At 37.5% G+C, this 14,558-nt stretch overlaps 1 protein-coding gene across 11 annotated transcripts in view; it reads right to left on the bottom strand.

The window, feature by feature from the left end:
* ADGRL2 (adhesion G protein-coupled receptor L2) overlaps window positions 1–14,558 on the bottom strand; it is a 385,203-nt gene that overhangs the window by 299,687 nt on the left and 70,958 nt on the right. For all 11 annotated transcript variants that reach the window (XM_072933004.1, XM_072933007.1, XM_072933002.1 and 8 more), the window contains one exon: window positions 11,153–11,213. The gene's annotated coding sequence lies outside the window, so the exon portion shown is untranslated. The remainder of the gene's footprint in view (window positions 1–11,152; window positions 11,214–14,558) is intronic.

Below are 14,558 nucleotides of genomic sequence, written 5' to 3'. Positions count from 1 at the left end.
AAAATAGTCCAATGTGTTTATAGCAACTGTTACTGACCTAAAGGAAACCTGCAAATCTTTTCTACAGCTCTGTGTTACACTGTTATTACTCCAAACAACATAAACTGGGATATTAGCTTCACTGAATTAAAATGAAGCATTCTATAAACACCTGCTTTGTTGCATGAAACTTGTTTCTCTGAAACATGGAACCTCTTCCCTTCTCTTTTCACTTCTTTTCAGCTCTAACCTTAGAACTAAATTAGATTTTACATTATGTTTATGTTGCAAGAATGTTTTAAAGCTTCAACAAGTATCTAAGTTATTTTAGGTCTTATCATGTAAAAATAATAAAGTCAGGCTAGCAGATATTAAAACACATCCTCTAAATATACATCTAATAGATATTCTCAACCAATAATATTCCCACAGCAATTTTAACACACACCATGAGTACACCAAACGTCTTTGACAGAATGCTCAAAGCACCATGTAGCTCCCAGCTCAAGGTGTGACAGAAATGTGCTGCTTTTAAAACTTTCTCCTCCTTTGACAGAAACCACACAATATTCCCTGACTATCTTTTACAATTTGCATAGGAAAGGAAAGATAGTAGGGGAATTGAAATGTCCCTAACAGCTCTGCAAAGGAAAGCCTGAGGCTGGTATCTGCCTCACCTAGAGAGGCAAGGAACTTGTTCTTCCATAGCATTTCAACCTCTTTCAGACAGGACAGAGTTTTGTTGGCCACTACCCTACAGAGCACAATTGAGAGTGTAACACAGTGCATCAAAGGTATGCTCACAAGCCCTGCCAGACACACCAGCTTTTAGCAGAAAAGCCAAAAACTTTCCCTGTGCAGGCAAGTTGACCCAAGAACTGCCATCCTCTTAATTCTTTCCAGCTCCCAGGTCTTCACATTTGGCCTAGTCCACCAGGATAAAGAAGGGCCAGTAGGCCAGTCTACTCAGACAGTAATTCTAAATATTACCCTATATGCATTTATTTAGACCTCTACACAATGACGGCACAGAGAGAAAGCTTAGGGTGAAGGAAAAGAGGAAAAAAAATGGAAAATAAGTCTTAAAAAAAAAAAAAAGAAAAGAGATGGGCTGGTCCTGACACAGGTTAAAATAAATAATTCTTACTTCACAGTTTTCTTGTACGTAAAATGTCCAGTTTTGAGTTTCCACCCTTGATACCAGACCTAGGCTGGTTCCAGGGGACTGCAGACACTGTTTCTTCCAGGTCTGGGTTTATTGATTTATTTATTTTTAAATACTCTTAATATCCTATTTTGAGGATTCTTTTGTTAGCCTCTTCCTTCTTAGCACACAGTATATAGGGAAATATATGCTTGTGCTCCTCTGCTTGGTTACTTTCTGAACCTTCACTAACAACTTTTCCCTAACAGTATAAATCAGAACTAATAAACCAAAATAAACTGAATATATTGACAAAAATAAAAAGAAAAATAAATACTAAGATTTAACTGGTGATAATTAAAGGACAGAAGCGAGACATAAAAAACCTCAAAATAAATCATTAATTGAAGGCAACCCTTCAGCCCCACCTACCTCACGCTATCTGGCTGTCTACTACAGGCTCAATCAATTTACGGCATGGGCTATTTCAAAAGATCCTGCTTGGTTTTGGTGAAAGTAAAAAAAAATTAAAATTCAGGGCTTCTTTTAAAACCTAATCTCAACCTTCCCAGTGGAGTGCCTGTTCTTTCTGTGTAACTTCAATACTGGTTATTTCGTATCACAGTAAATGCAGTGGGCAGGACGATGACTGACACCTGATCCAAGACAATGGGGCAAGGACCCAGTGCCCAGCAGCCTTGTGCTTTGACAGGCTTTTTCTCCTGGTGACTGTTAGCCATTGTTTGATAACTACAGACTTCCCTTCCCACAGACCTTTCTGAACTCTGCTGTCTTTGAACGGCTCACAAAATGAGAAGGAAAGTATTTACCAGCCAGTAATTACAAGCCACCCCTCATGTAAAGGTAAACGGTAATGAGGAATGTGCAAAGAATAGCTAGCACTGTCAAAAGAGGGAAAAAAAAAAAAAAAAAAAAAAAAGAGAAAGCTTGTAAAACGTAAAGCCATACAAATGCCTTATAGACTTATCCGCAGTAACTGTATCAATTAACCATGCTAAGAGCCCTAACTCAGATGGGCACTGCACACAGCATGTCTGCCAGTGTTTTATTATCAAGTCCATTATGATGAGTTCTTGTCCTAGACAAAAGGAGAACAGAAAAAGAATTCAGGCTGACAAATTAGTCTTGAAATCAGTTTCATTTACATAACGACTGGAAGTTCATTAATAACAGAGTTTTAATTATTCATGCTCTTGTTTCACTAGATACAGCAGTTTTCCCCCTGCTGTGCTGGATGTCTGGATTAAGTAAAATGAACCATAGCAAACTGATAGACTGCCCAGATTTCCTAAGTTCTTTGCTGCTTTCAAGGAGAGCACTTGGGGGTGGAAGAGTAGGAGAGGACAGGGGGATGGGAAGAAAGCCTTTCCTTCAGCTAATGGTGTAACATGCTAGTGAAGGAGATATTTAAAATCTGCTTTGGGTGTAAACTTTGATTTGATGGAAACTCAGTCTCAAAATTCAAGCCATAAGAAACAGATGTCAATTTCTCTGTTGATTTGAGAAATTCTAGCTCCTTATTTAGATCAGTAGAATCAATGATAGAAGTTTGTGTTAGGATATCTGGTGTGAGTAGAGAGTGTTATAAGAGAATAACATTTTAGTCTCTCACCAAGAGTTGTTTAGCTTCTAGACTAAATTCATGGCAATTTTGTAAATTCAGTTTTCTCACATTTCTTCTGAGGGCTTCTGTTTTGTATGCATTTTCTTTTTGGTTAGCTTCATTTTTAATTATAAAATGAAATAAAAAAGGTCATAAGATAATTTATTTTCTATAAAAAAATCTAATTACTAGGATCTTTGTAAAAAATTAATCAAAATGCAACAATGAATGGACCTCTTTATCTTATAAGGATAAGTTTTTCCCATCACAGCATCTAACAAGTAACTCCCATTGACTTCACCATACCCTGCAGGGAAAGAATAGGATCCGTGGATTTTACATGACTATTTGCTATTCAGTGAAACCTGAGGGCCCTACTCTCCCGCTGCAGGATGCATGTAATACCCATTGAAATCAATGGGAATTACCCTTCTGTCCTGCAGCACAACCAGGCCTCACAGCTACACGTCATGAACTATGAACACTGGCAGGTGGACAAAGTGAGGGACAGATTTGAAGAATGGTGCTTACTAACAGATCTAAGTTATACTTTGAGATTCTTCCTTTTTCTTGTAGCCTGTTACTAAGGCATAAGAATATGGGTATTTTCTTTCAAAACGTGAAGTTTTCTTAAAACAAAACAATGAATGGAATTAAAAAAAAGAAAAAAAAAAGTGTAGAAATTAAAGCTAATAGGTGATCTCTTAAGCTTTTACTGTTCAGTGCTTCCTTTTTGCTGGAAGAACCAGTAGCTTTTTTGCCCACTGTCTCTCTATCCTTGAATGCTTAATAATATAGCTAGGAAAAAAAAAAAAAAAAGATGGAAAAAATCTTAAGAGGACAGAACAGTAGAGATTCAATAGACATCTGAACCATGTTTGCTCTGGTACTCTGTTATGAGTATTCTGTTGCTGCTGGGGGGTAAGGAGGAGATGTGTTTACATTTGAATTCAGGTACAAGTATACAGACAGCAAATTTTTGTCAATACGTTGCATCTTCCAATTCTGTTTGTTGGTAGGTCGTGTACATGTCCATAATAAATACTTTGTCCTTAATAAATGTCATTGAATGCCTTCAATGGCATTTCTTTTTTTTTTTTAATGGAAGCCAATTCTAAACTAAGAGGAACAACACAAAGTTGAAAGTGAGTAAATTTAGACTACATTCCAGCTGTATCACTGTCCTTTGTCACACAGCCTACCCTGGGCCTAACCATAAATTCCTCAGTCATTCTGATGGCTAAGGAGTGCATTCATATATAATCATTCACAGGAATTGTTCTGCAGGGCTAGACAAAAATCTGTTCACCCCTGTAAATAACCAGAGCTTATACTGGCCTCATATTTTCTGTTCGTCTCCCTGGAAATAAGAAGACAGCATGTCCTTGACTGGCTTACTCCATGAATACACTCCTCAGCCAGGTTAGTGATGAACACAGTAAAAATCTGAAATGAAAAGAGCTGCTAGATTCCTGTTTGAGGATATTTGGTTGATGTGAACCATTTCCTCTCAGTCTGAGAGTGACAACAGGAACATAATAAAGGCATGAGAGGTGTATGGATGCATTAACCGTGTAATGTGTTTTTGATTGGACTTTATGAGAATAATGTGAGTTTCTTACAGCCAGCTCCAAATGCAGGTTGTTCATAAAGAAACCAGTGCTAACCTGACAGACTCGAGAGGGTCTAGTGGAAAAAGAGGTCTGCTTACCACAGAGGTCAAAAGGGACCAAGGTTATTCCAGCCTGCTCTATGAACACATTCCATTTTTATTCTCACCAAGCTCCCAGATATATGATGTCTCTCACATTCCTGTGAGAGATCCTATGTTTCTGACTGTTCTAATCTTTTAGGAAACATACCAGGCAGCTCCCACTGCACAGATGGCATGCAGTGTCTGACTGAACCAGCAGACTTGCTGCTGTCTCAGTGCCTTTTATTGGCAAGAACTGATTGAGTAGCCCTGATTGATACTCTTAGTAGTAGCTGGACAATCTGCCTTGCTATGTTTAATCCACAGACCATGTGGCTTTTGGAAGACACTTTTTTTAACAGCTTTTTAACAATTTATAAGGGCAGCTTTTTTGAGAAATTATCTTTCCTGATTTTAACATGTTGCTGTCTCTACATATTCTTTGTCTATCACTGGATTTTCTAAAAAAAAACCCTTCCCCATAACTCAGTTTGGTTTATTTTCAGTTACTTTCAAGTTTCAGAATATAAAAATTGCAAAATTCTAGGAAAAATCTTAGTGAAAAAGTGTCACTTAGTGAAAAAATACAGTCATGAAAAAATATGGACACGCATATCACCTCCTTGTCATTGACAAACCACATTGCTGAAAAACCTAATGAGATAGAAGCTTTAAACAACACATTAAGGCAAATTAAACAGACTGAAGGATTCTCAGATTGTGGCTATGGCCTACATTTTCAGATATTCTGGATTCAAACCTAGCCAAGACTCGACTGTCTAGCTTACAAATAGAGTCCTTAATTTTTACATAAAAAATTAAAGATTAAAATTGCCTTTCTTTGATCACTTCTTTTTGAAAGAAGTGACCTACAACACACATTTTTGAACTTGTCAAACCTAATAACTGCCTTTGATTCACCAGAAACTCAATGCTATTTGGCCCACTGCACAGTATGTGATGCTGTGAACATACTTTTTTTTTTCCACAGCTAGAGAATTATGATTACGTACTGCTTCTTCCTTAAGGAAGATACTTACGTGAAGGGGAAGAGACAAAAGAGAGCTGTTTTTCAGATCTAACCCTTGTTATTTCCATTTACCATGTTTTGCCTATTCTCACCAGGTAATTTCCAGTTATTCACAAGTTTCTCTTTAGCCTTAATAAGGAAATCTTCAAGTCAGGTTAGCACAGAAGATTAAGACTGTATTAAGATGAAGTCTGAAATGTTCTGCTAGCAATTAGCAGTCTAGTATTTCTGTAAGCCTTGAATTTTTGATGCGATCAATGACACCAAGTGGAGCCATCTTCTGTGGAGTGGTTATTAAAGATATAAAAATCAATACAAAGATGATACTTGGAAATCCATATCACAAGATAATGAATCACCATGAGAGCCAGATAAGAAGGAATGTCAGCAAACCAAACAGAAGGTTTGTGCATAACAAATTATTTGATGCCAGTAGAGTTTAAGCTAAATTTTGCATGAGACAGAAGTCTTCAGGCAACACTTATGATACATTTGCATGGCAAGGTTTTAATGAGATGAAGACACAAGACCAACCATGCACAGGGCTTTTTGTGCATTAAAGAGGCACAGAGGGAGAGAGATATGATTGAGACATATGGGATTAAGACAATAATGCTATAATTTGACTTTAATGACAAAACAGCATAAAAAACTTTCACTGTCAGTAATCCTTATTCAATTTATTTTAAATGAAACATTATTTGCCTGCACCTTAAGTGCTGATTGTTATTGGAGTTGTGTATTGGAGCTTCACAGGATACTCAAATTTAATTTGAACTAGGGATTGATCTGGTTGGCTTCAAAGCCAGGTTTTCCTTTCCAAAATTGAACTAGTGCATGACTTTGCAAGTTCATTTGGGTTTACTGCCTGACACAATTGTATAAGACTTTACAGCATTTAGGGCACGTTTTTCCCTGCTGATCTCCTGTTCACTCACATGTTCAGACCCACGCAGAACTATTAAAACAAACAGTCCTGCTGCCCCTCCTGCATTTCCCTGGGAAATACATTCCTCACTAAAAGCTAAAGATTCAAGAGACTCACACAGTTCAAATTTGTATTATATGAAAAACATCATCACTTTAAACTCATATCAAATAGAAGGTTTTGAGAGCATTTTGCTACCATTAGTTTTCATAAAACTTTTCCAAAATATGAGAACAGCATGTTCTTACTTTATAGATTACTCATTTTACTGAGGTATGTAAAAAACAAAATGAACTAACATTAAGATATGACAAGGTCTTAGGTAATTTGATCTTCCTTAGTTGTGGGACATTTGCCTGCTAATTGCCTATCCTGTCTATTTAAACTGTGAGTTCTTTGTGATACAGCTGCATTACTATGACTGAGTCTAAATCAGGGTCTCTGAACACTAATGGAATTCAAATGACTGATATTAATAAAAATCAGATAATAGTATCCCATAGGAAGTTTAGAAGATCCAGAATGACAACAGGTCCTCTAATGTATCTGCTGTAGCTACAAAGCCAATCATACCCTAAAATTTATACAGCTTTACTCCAGTTTTTTTTTTTGTTGTTGTTTGGAATTTTTTTTGTGGGTTTTTTTTGTGGGTTTTTTTTTTTTTTTTGGTACAAACCACATATATTCCTTTTTTAGACTCCATGTTCTCTTTTAATCAGTATTTGTGCTTATTCAGTAGGATTAGGGCACTTTGAACACACCTACTGCGGTACAACAAATCCTCTGTTTCCTTGTTTTTCCTAAGCACACATAGCTTTCACATTTGCAGGCAGTAAGTAACAAGTGCTTGCAGATAATCATAATCTCAGCACACAATCACAGCTTATTGTGCTTTTAACAGGACACTATATGCAAGCCTGTTATTCTTTGTTAATCAGTAACTGTCTGTTGTTTGACAGCCACTAGATTTTTATTTAACTTTTTAGTGTGCAATTTCTCACCTTCTCTATTTCAAAACCTCTTCTTTATTTCAAATAAAAAGACTAAAAGGCAACAGCAGTTCAGATCCTCACCAGGGTAATATGCATACCTCCAAAGGTTGCATCAATTGAGGATCAGCTCTTTGTCCTGCAAGCAAGAATAACACTGAAACATTACAGCAACTCTAGTGCTGCCTGCTAGAGGCAGCTGGCAAGTTAGTGAATCAGCCATCCAGTTGTATAGCAAAGCTACTTCAAACCTAAATAGACAAATAAAGAGCAGCCATGACATTCTTCGTGCAGTTTTCACCAGCTATTGCAGTTTTAACTTAATTTGTTTCCCTGCTTCTTTGCATCTTCAGTCTTTGAAGGCAAATGAACCAGTCGGTGTCATAAAACAAGGAGAACTAGAGCAGCATCCAGTAATAACAAAAACTAACGGAAAAAGGAGATCTTTTGCAGGCAACATTTCACATGGCTCAAAACGTCTTTGCCGCAGTTTAAATTCTGCAGCCTTGCGATTGTTCTGACACCTCTTTATTGTTCCTTTTAAGTGCAAATGCCTAGGTAGCATCACTATAAATGAAACAGTAGTGTTCACAGATTGCATTCAACGGCTGTTAGAGCTTCGTCTCCTTCATCTGCACAATTTGCATCTATTACAGGCTCAGGAATATAGCTTTTGCTGCTTCTCAGTAGCCTCAGAAGGGGGCACAAGAACCCCCCCCCCCCCCCGATAAAGAACGGCAGAGAGGCCGATCTTTAAAGCCCTTCCGAGAGGCAGCCCCTCTATGGTGCTCGCTGAAGGGCGGGAGGAGGGGAAGAGGCTGGTTCTGTGAAGGCTTTGAAGGACACCACTATGATGTGCTATGCAAGTTGTCTGAGTGATCCTGCCTTGTGATTGCCACCACAAAATTTAAGGTGCTTAACAAGAATGGCTAATAAAGATGCAGAGCCCTAGTCCAAGCACAGGCATTCAGGGCCTCCTGAAACAGGTACTCCTTTTCCAGTATGGCCGCAGCTAAACCTGTCTAGAAGCTAATGTGTTTTCATGCAAAGGAAGATGCAATGCTGGAGGTGCTCTGTGTTTCCTTTCAGGTTGCTCAAATCAAGAGAGGACAACCACTCTTAATAAATCAAACACACAAAGTGCAGAAGCTGCCTATTTTTTATTTCTGAGAAAATAATAGTTTGATGGTTTAGACTGCTCTTCTTGGATACATAAAGAAAACTTTGCAGATGAGGTTCAGAGACTTTGTCTCTTTCAGGGAAATGTTTGCAATAATTGACAGGAGTGGCACATTCCAGAAATGAAAACACTAAAAATGTGAGTTGTTCAGGGAAGAAACTTATGCTATTTATGTTTTGTACTGAGCACACCTAATTTAGGACCTTTAGGTGTGGTACCAATTATAACCAGGCTAGAGGTGACAGCATACTCAATGTGGTTTTATTACTATTATTATAACTGTGTAATTATTACCTCACAAGTCCAACATTTCAACAGAGTCACACTGCAGCATGTGATGCCACTGATGTTCAGGGAGTACACACAATTATTTGTCCTTTCCGTCATGAGACTCCGCTATTGCAATATTCACATCAAACGAAAGCAAAAATACAACTTCTATTATTATTGTTGTTTTTCTTTGTTGTGTCTCTCAGGAATCAGAAGATAAGCCAAAGCCAGGAGATGGGAATTCATTTTACTAGGCCACCCTGCTGATCAACTAAAACAAAAAGTTACCATATGCTTTATCTCTGTGACAATGCAATGGGATTATATTATTTTATCTTGTTTTACTAGCAAGGCATAATTGTATACACCCTTTCCATGGAGCACACAAAGAACTGAGACTGGAAATTTGAAAAAAGGAGATAGGTGTATGGAAATACATTTTCTTCAACTCTGATCAATAGAATGAAATCTGAAGAATCACTGACACAACATCTCTCATATTCTTGTTCTTTTTTGAGATAGAGAACATATTTCACTTACAGAATTGAACTATTACAAACACAGTTGGAGTCTGCATATCTGTCCTTTGGATCCCAATCATCGGCTTAAAATCTTTGTCTTTGTCATAGTTTTTTCATTTAAAAGAAAAGAATTAGGTAAAATCTCTTCAATGGCTATAAGAATTCATAAGCAAATACTCTATTTGCACGTCCAGCTTCTGTAGAATACAAAGTAAACCTCTCTCCAAACACATAATAGATACATTTTCCTGAAGACAGATACTTGTTTCATATAATGTTTTGTTCAATAGTTAAAAAGATGAGATTTTGTCAAATAACCTGCAACAAAATCAGACCTAGGAAAAGCCCTAAGCACTGATTATCCACATTTCTGTTTTAAAATTATATTTTTCTATTACTGCCTTAAACAACCTTGCAGTGTGACTTCAGCGTCCCACTATAGTATGTAATCAAGTGTGGTGCTACTATTCTCCTATAAATTCAAACCGGAGACATAGGAGAGCAAATCACAATGCCTCAACCTTCTACACCAGTCAGTGGCTATACGGAATACAGATTTTCATCCATTCTAAATATTCTAGCAATTCATTTCAGCTACATCTATCTAGCACAAAATTAATTTATATAACATACTTGGATCCTCCAAATAAACTTATACAAAGGCAGGTTTCCTTCTAGCAAGAGAACAAAAAAGTCTTTAAGATGAAGTTACAGCATGATGGCGTTTGCATTCCAAGGAAAGCAAGCAGTATTGTAACTTATATAAAACAACAAAGCTCAGAAATTCTGCAAGACCTACATTTGCCATTAAACTAGTCGCCCCTGCCCAATGACTTAGAGACTGTCCATCATTACTGAAAAAGAGAAGCTGGGTACAGATATCACAGATGACGTAAAACAAACGCAGTACATGTTTATTCAAATAGATTAATTTCATTGTTTTGTATTCCTTTGCATTTCCCACTAAAACTAGATTTGAAACAAGGTAATTAAATTAGACCTCTGGTAGAACTCCAGGAGAAATTAGCTCAACCAGAGAGAAAAATCCCAATAGAATCATTGATAACTGGATGTACCCCTCTAGACCTTGCCTTCCAGAGAGGCAGATACAGAATAAACAAGTGCAAGCAGGAAGATAACCACTTGGCAAAACCTGGATGCAAGAGCACAGTATCCAGGTAAGTAAGATCATCCAAGTAGGAGGGGGAGCACTGAAAATGGTTCATCAGGAATGATGAGAAAGTTTTTCAGCCCCATATGGCACCCTTTTCACCCCCTTGACACCAAATGCTATTGGCCTCTCTCTCAAAAGCAGCATTTTTAAAAAATTTGTCATCCTGACTGCACAGGCAGTGCCAGGAGTCACCCCACTCACTTCTTCATGCTTCCCACCACCTGGTGCTGGCAAAGATCCCTTTGGCTAGCAAGGCACTGGGACTTTGTTCTTTCTTGTGGCTCTATTGTAAAGGGTACAATGTGGATCCTTGTTTCCTTAGGTATAATTAAGCGCTTAAGTGGCAGCATGTCATGCTGCAATTTTGTGATCTGAGCCTGGGTCCTGAGCTAGTCTGAAAGCTCTGAGGGCAGATAGGCAGCACTGCATTGAATAACTGGTGAAAATTGCCAAAGAAAACATTAATTCAGGGGATAAATGAACATGAAAATTTAGGTGGGCCAACCTTCAACTCAACTTCATCAGCAATGCTTTAAGGAAAGGATGAAAGGAAACAGCAAGGAGGAAGCCATCAAATTATGTTTGTCACAGTAGCATCTCAATCACTTATAATCTCTTACCCAAGATTAGGTTTCATTCTGCCCAGCTTCAGGTAAGGTGGTATCACTGGAGTACTGTCACCTGCAAAAAAAGCACAAAATATTTGTGATTTAAGATACAAATATCACAAGCATTTAAAAAGTAAATCGTGATACATTTAATCACACCCCTCACCAGAAATGAATCCATATTTATCTAGCAAATAAGCAGAGGACAGAATGAATCCAGAAGTTTAGTTTGGTGGCTGACAGCAGGTGAAAAACTGATGAATCTTATGTAGCAGTGGAAGGGCAGTAACAAAAAAACATACCAAAAATCCCAACCAAAACCCAAACCAATTAATTTCTAATCTTCGATAATTTGAAGACAGCATCTTTGCTAACTGCCTGTATTGATTATTAAAATAAAGGAAGGCCTCCACCACCTTTAAAACTAAATTTCTTTCTCATCCAGAGAGAAAGCAGTTTCCTTTGGAGACTGAACAAAGACAGGTCTGAATTCTTCCCCTACACTCTATTCTTCCCCAAGCATGGATCCAGAGAGAAAGACAAAGGGGTTATTTTGATTTGCACACCACTGCTTCCTTTCATGCTTTTTTTTCCTTGAAGCGGCATGTGCTCCTTTAAAAGGAGCAGACTCCCAGCTTGCCATAGGACCCCATTGTCTTCTATCTGTGATTGAAATAAATCTCCTGAAATATGTTTGGTTTCTCTTAAATTTCAAAGTGATGGCCAGTACTCAGCTGCAAATGGTTTCAAACTGATCTTAGCCACTGCAGATTAAAACTCCCTCATCACTTGCTGTGAAACAAAACACAGTTAAAACACTCTCATCATCATCTGGAAAATTCTGGCCAAGCTTTACTTTCAGCTATCCTCATTCAAATCTGGAGACATTCTTTGGAAATCAACACAGAGAATGTTAGACTTCAGGTAATGCAAGCAAGTTCCCACCAGAACAGCTGCTTCAGGATTTGACATTATGGCTAAGCGTACATTTCCACAACTGAACTGAGAGTAAAGTGTCCCCATCCCAACATAATCTTTGCATCCACCTCCCTCTCTTACTTCTTCCTCTGCTCACTCCTGATATTCAATAAAAGCTCCAGACTTATTCTTTGCCAAATTAAGCAGACAAGTGTTTCATTACTTTTTTCCTTTTTTAACTTGTTTATCTTATCACTTGCTCTCTCTGAAATAAGTGATTTGCATGTGTCTTGAAGCCAAGAAATATCTTCTAGTCTTTCATGCATTTCTGATCTAACAAAAAATATTTTATTGGGAGAAATGATTATGTAATGGTTATGGGGGAGGAGAGAGTTACAATTAACTGAGTATTCAAGGAATTCTCTAGCCTGAATTGGCTGTAGAAATTTGGTTTTAAGCTGATATAGAAGACATTTAATATTAACAATGAAACAAAATTAACAACAGCTTTGCAACAAAACACCAAACCCAAAAATAAAAGCTTATTTTGAAATTGATACCCAGAGTAGTAAAGCAGGAACTAAATAAAGATCACAGGAAAGCAGAGGAGCTCTATTCTTATATCAGTTTTGATCACTGTGCAGCCTCAAGTAAGAAACTTTTTTACTATCTAATGAATCACATTCAGATATTGATACTGTCTTTAAAGAGCTTTGATATCTTCAATCCTAAGTTTTATTACTATGGCATGCCTGGGTCTATGGCACAGTTTTTGCAAGAAAAAGCTGGTAGTTTCAAGCAAAGAAGTAGCATATGTTCTGTTTAAAATTCAAATGTATTTATAACCAAACACTAATGGCAATGTCATTTATTCATTTAACAATTTTGCAACAGGCCATATGAGGCAAGCCATTTTTAAATGCATTGATTGGTACTGCACAGAAAAAGAGGAGTTAAAAAGTAGCTGAGATTCATCAGAAGTTGCAGTATGCCATAAGGTGGTGAATGCTGCCCTCTGGCTCAGGTTGGCAATGGTCACTCATTTAGAAGTGTTCTGTTTTCAAAGTGTGGGGGAGAAAAGAGAGGTTGAGGTTCAACAGCTTTCCTTAATATTTTGGCCTGCAATACTTGTATTAAAAGGCAACATGCTTGAAAAAATACAATGTTAGAAAGAAATTTCCTCAAGGGTTAAAGCTTGTAGTTATTTTAAAATTATGTTTTTCAAGTATCTCCAACACAGAAAAAGAGCTACTTTCTTTTATCATCTATCTTGAATGGGCCATATAAAAGAGTCATGTCAGCACTAAACTTACAGGCCCATGGAGGACAGTTTATTTTACACAGATTTTTTTTTAATAATTCAAGAATAGATATAATTTATTTCAATGTGTTATTTTAAAGTTTTAGGCAAGATTTATAACAAAGGAAGAGCACAGTACTCTTTATCTGTTCATACAGTGAAGGAAAGCTTAACCCATTTTGCTAAAAGATAGTGTGATTGAGATGTGTATGTCTGCAGCTTAACCATAACAGCTTTAGAATCTGCTAAAGATTATGCTTGTATTTTTCTGCTGCAGACACACCATTGCTTTTTAAAAAATGATTTGTGAAAAGATGTTTAAGAAATAGAAGACAATGATTTTATTGTGCTCCTTCTAGAAAATGGGGACCATTTTCCCTTTAAAAGTTACACATTCCCTTCTACTACCCTACAACTTTAGTTAGTTGGAAATAAGGGGAAATATTCCTCACTTATCAAAGTGGGAAACAATTCCTATTACAAAAGGTAGATGTAAGATACTGCTCCATTGCCATACTGCGTGTGCTCACCCCACAAGAGGCCCAGAGCCAGCCTGTCTTGCTGGTCGGTCCCTTGCCTGGCAGGTTGATCCTCAGCAAAGGAACGTTAGACCTGATGTCCTTTCGAGTGCAAGGCTCAGTTTTATTTTCCTACTTCCTCCCACCTAAAATTCAGTGCTTGAGGAAGTGTTTGAGGAAGCATGGAATAGAATAAAGGGTTACAGGCAACATGCAGGTCCCCTTCAAAGTGGTATTCTATGATTCTATGCAACTCAGCTGCATTGATGCCTTAAGTTTAAGCTTTCATATTTTCCAGATTTTGTACTGCATTAGTATATACCTCTGAACTTCATATAAAGTGTTAGCAAGTTCTCCTCACAGTCTGGTTGGACAAAACAATCCTTTTCCAGCCCGAGAACCAAGGACAATGTTGCTCATATCCAAAAAGTATAAACAACAGGGAACTGAGGAGAACAATCTGGGAGGATGAGATTTTATAACCTGAAGCTGTAATTGGACAATTAACCCAAAGATGTAAATGGACCAGAACTTATAAAACTGTGAAAACGTGTGTCCCATCCTCCATCTTGGGTGTAGCCTCGGCCAGTCTCTTGTACTGCCCAAGGTGTGTCCTTTGAAGGCCTTTTAATAAATACCTACTTTATTCCTTTAACACTGTCTGGCCTCTGTTCTAGGTAGC

The sequence above is a fragment of the Taeniopygia guttata genome, chromosome 8 (assembly GCF_048771995.1).
Source record: "Taeniopygia guttata chromosome 8, bTaeGut7.mat, whole genome shotgun sequence".
Taxonomy (NCBI): Eukaryota; Metazoa; Chordata; class Aves; order Passeriformes; family Estrildidae; genus Taeniopygia; species Taeniopygia guttata.
Note: the sequence above shows the minus strand (reverse complement) of the source record. Positions and strands in the feature narration are given on the sequence as shown.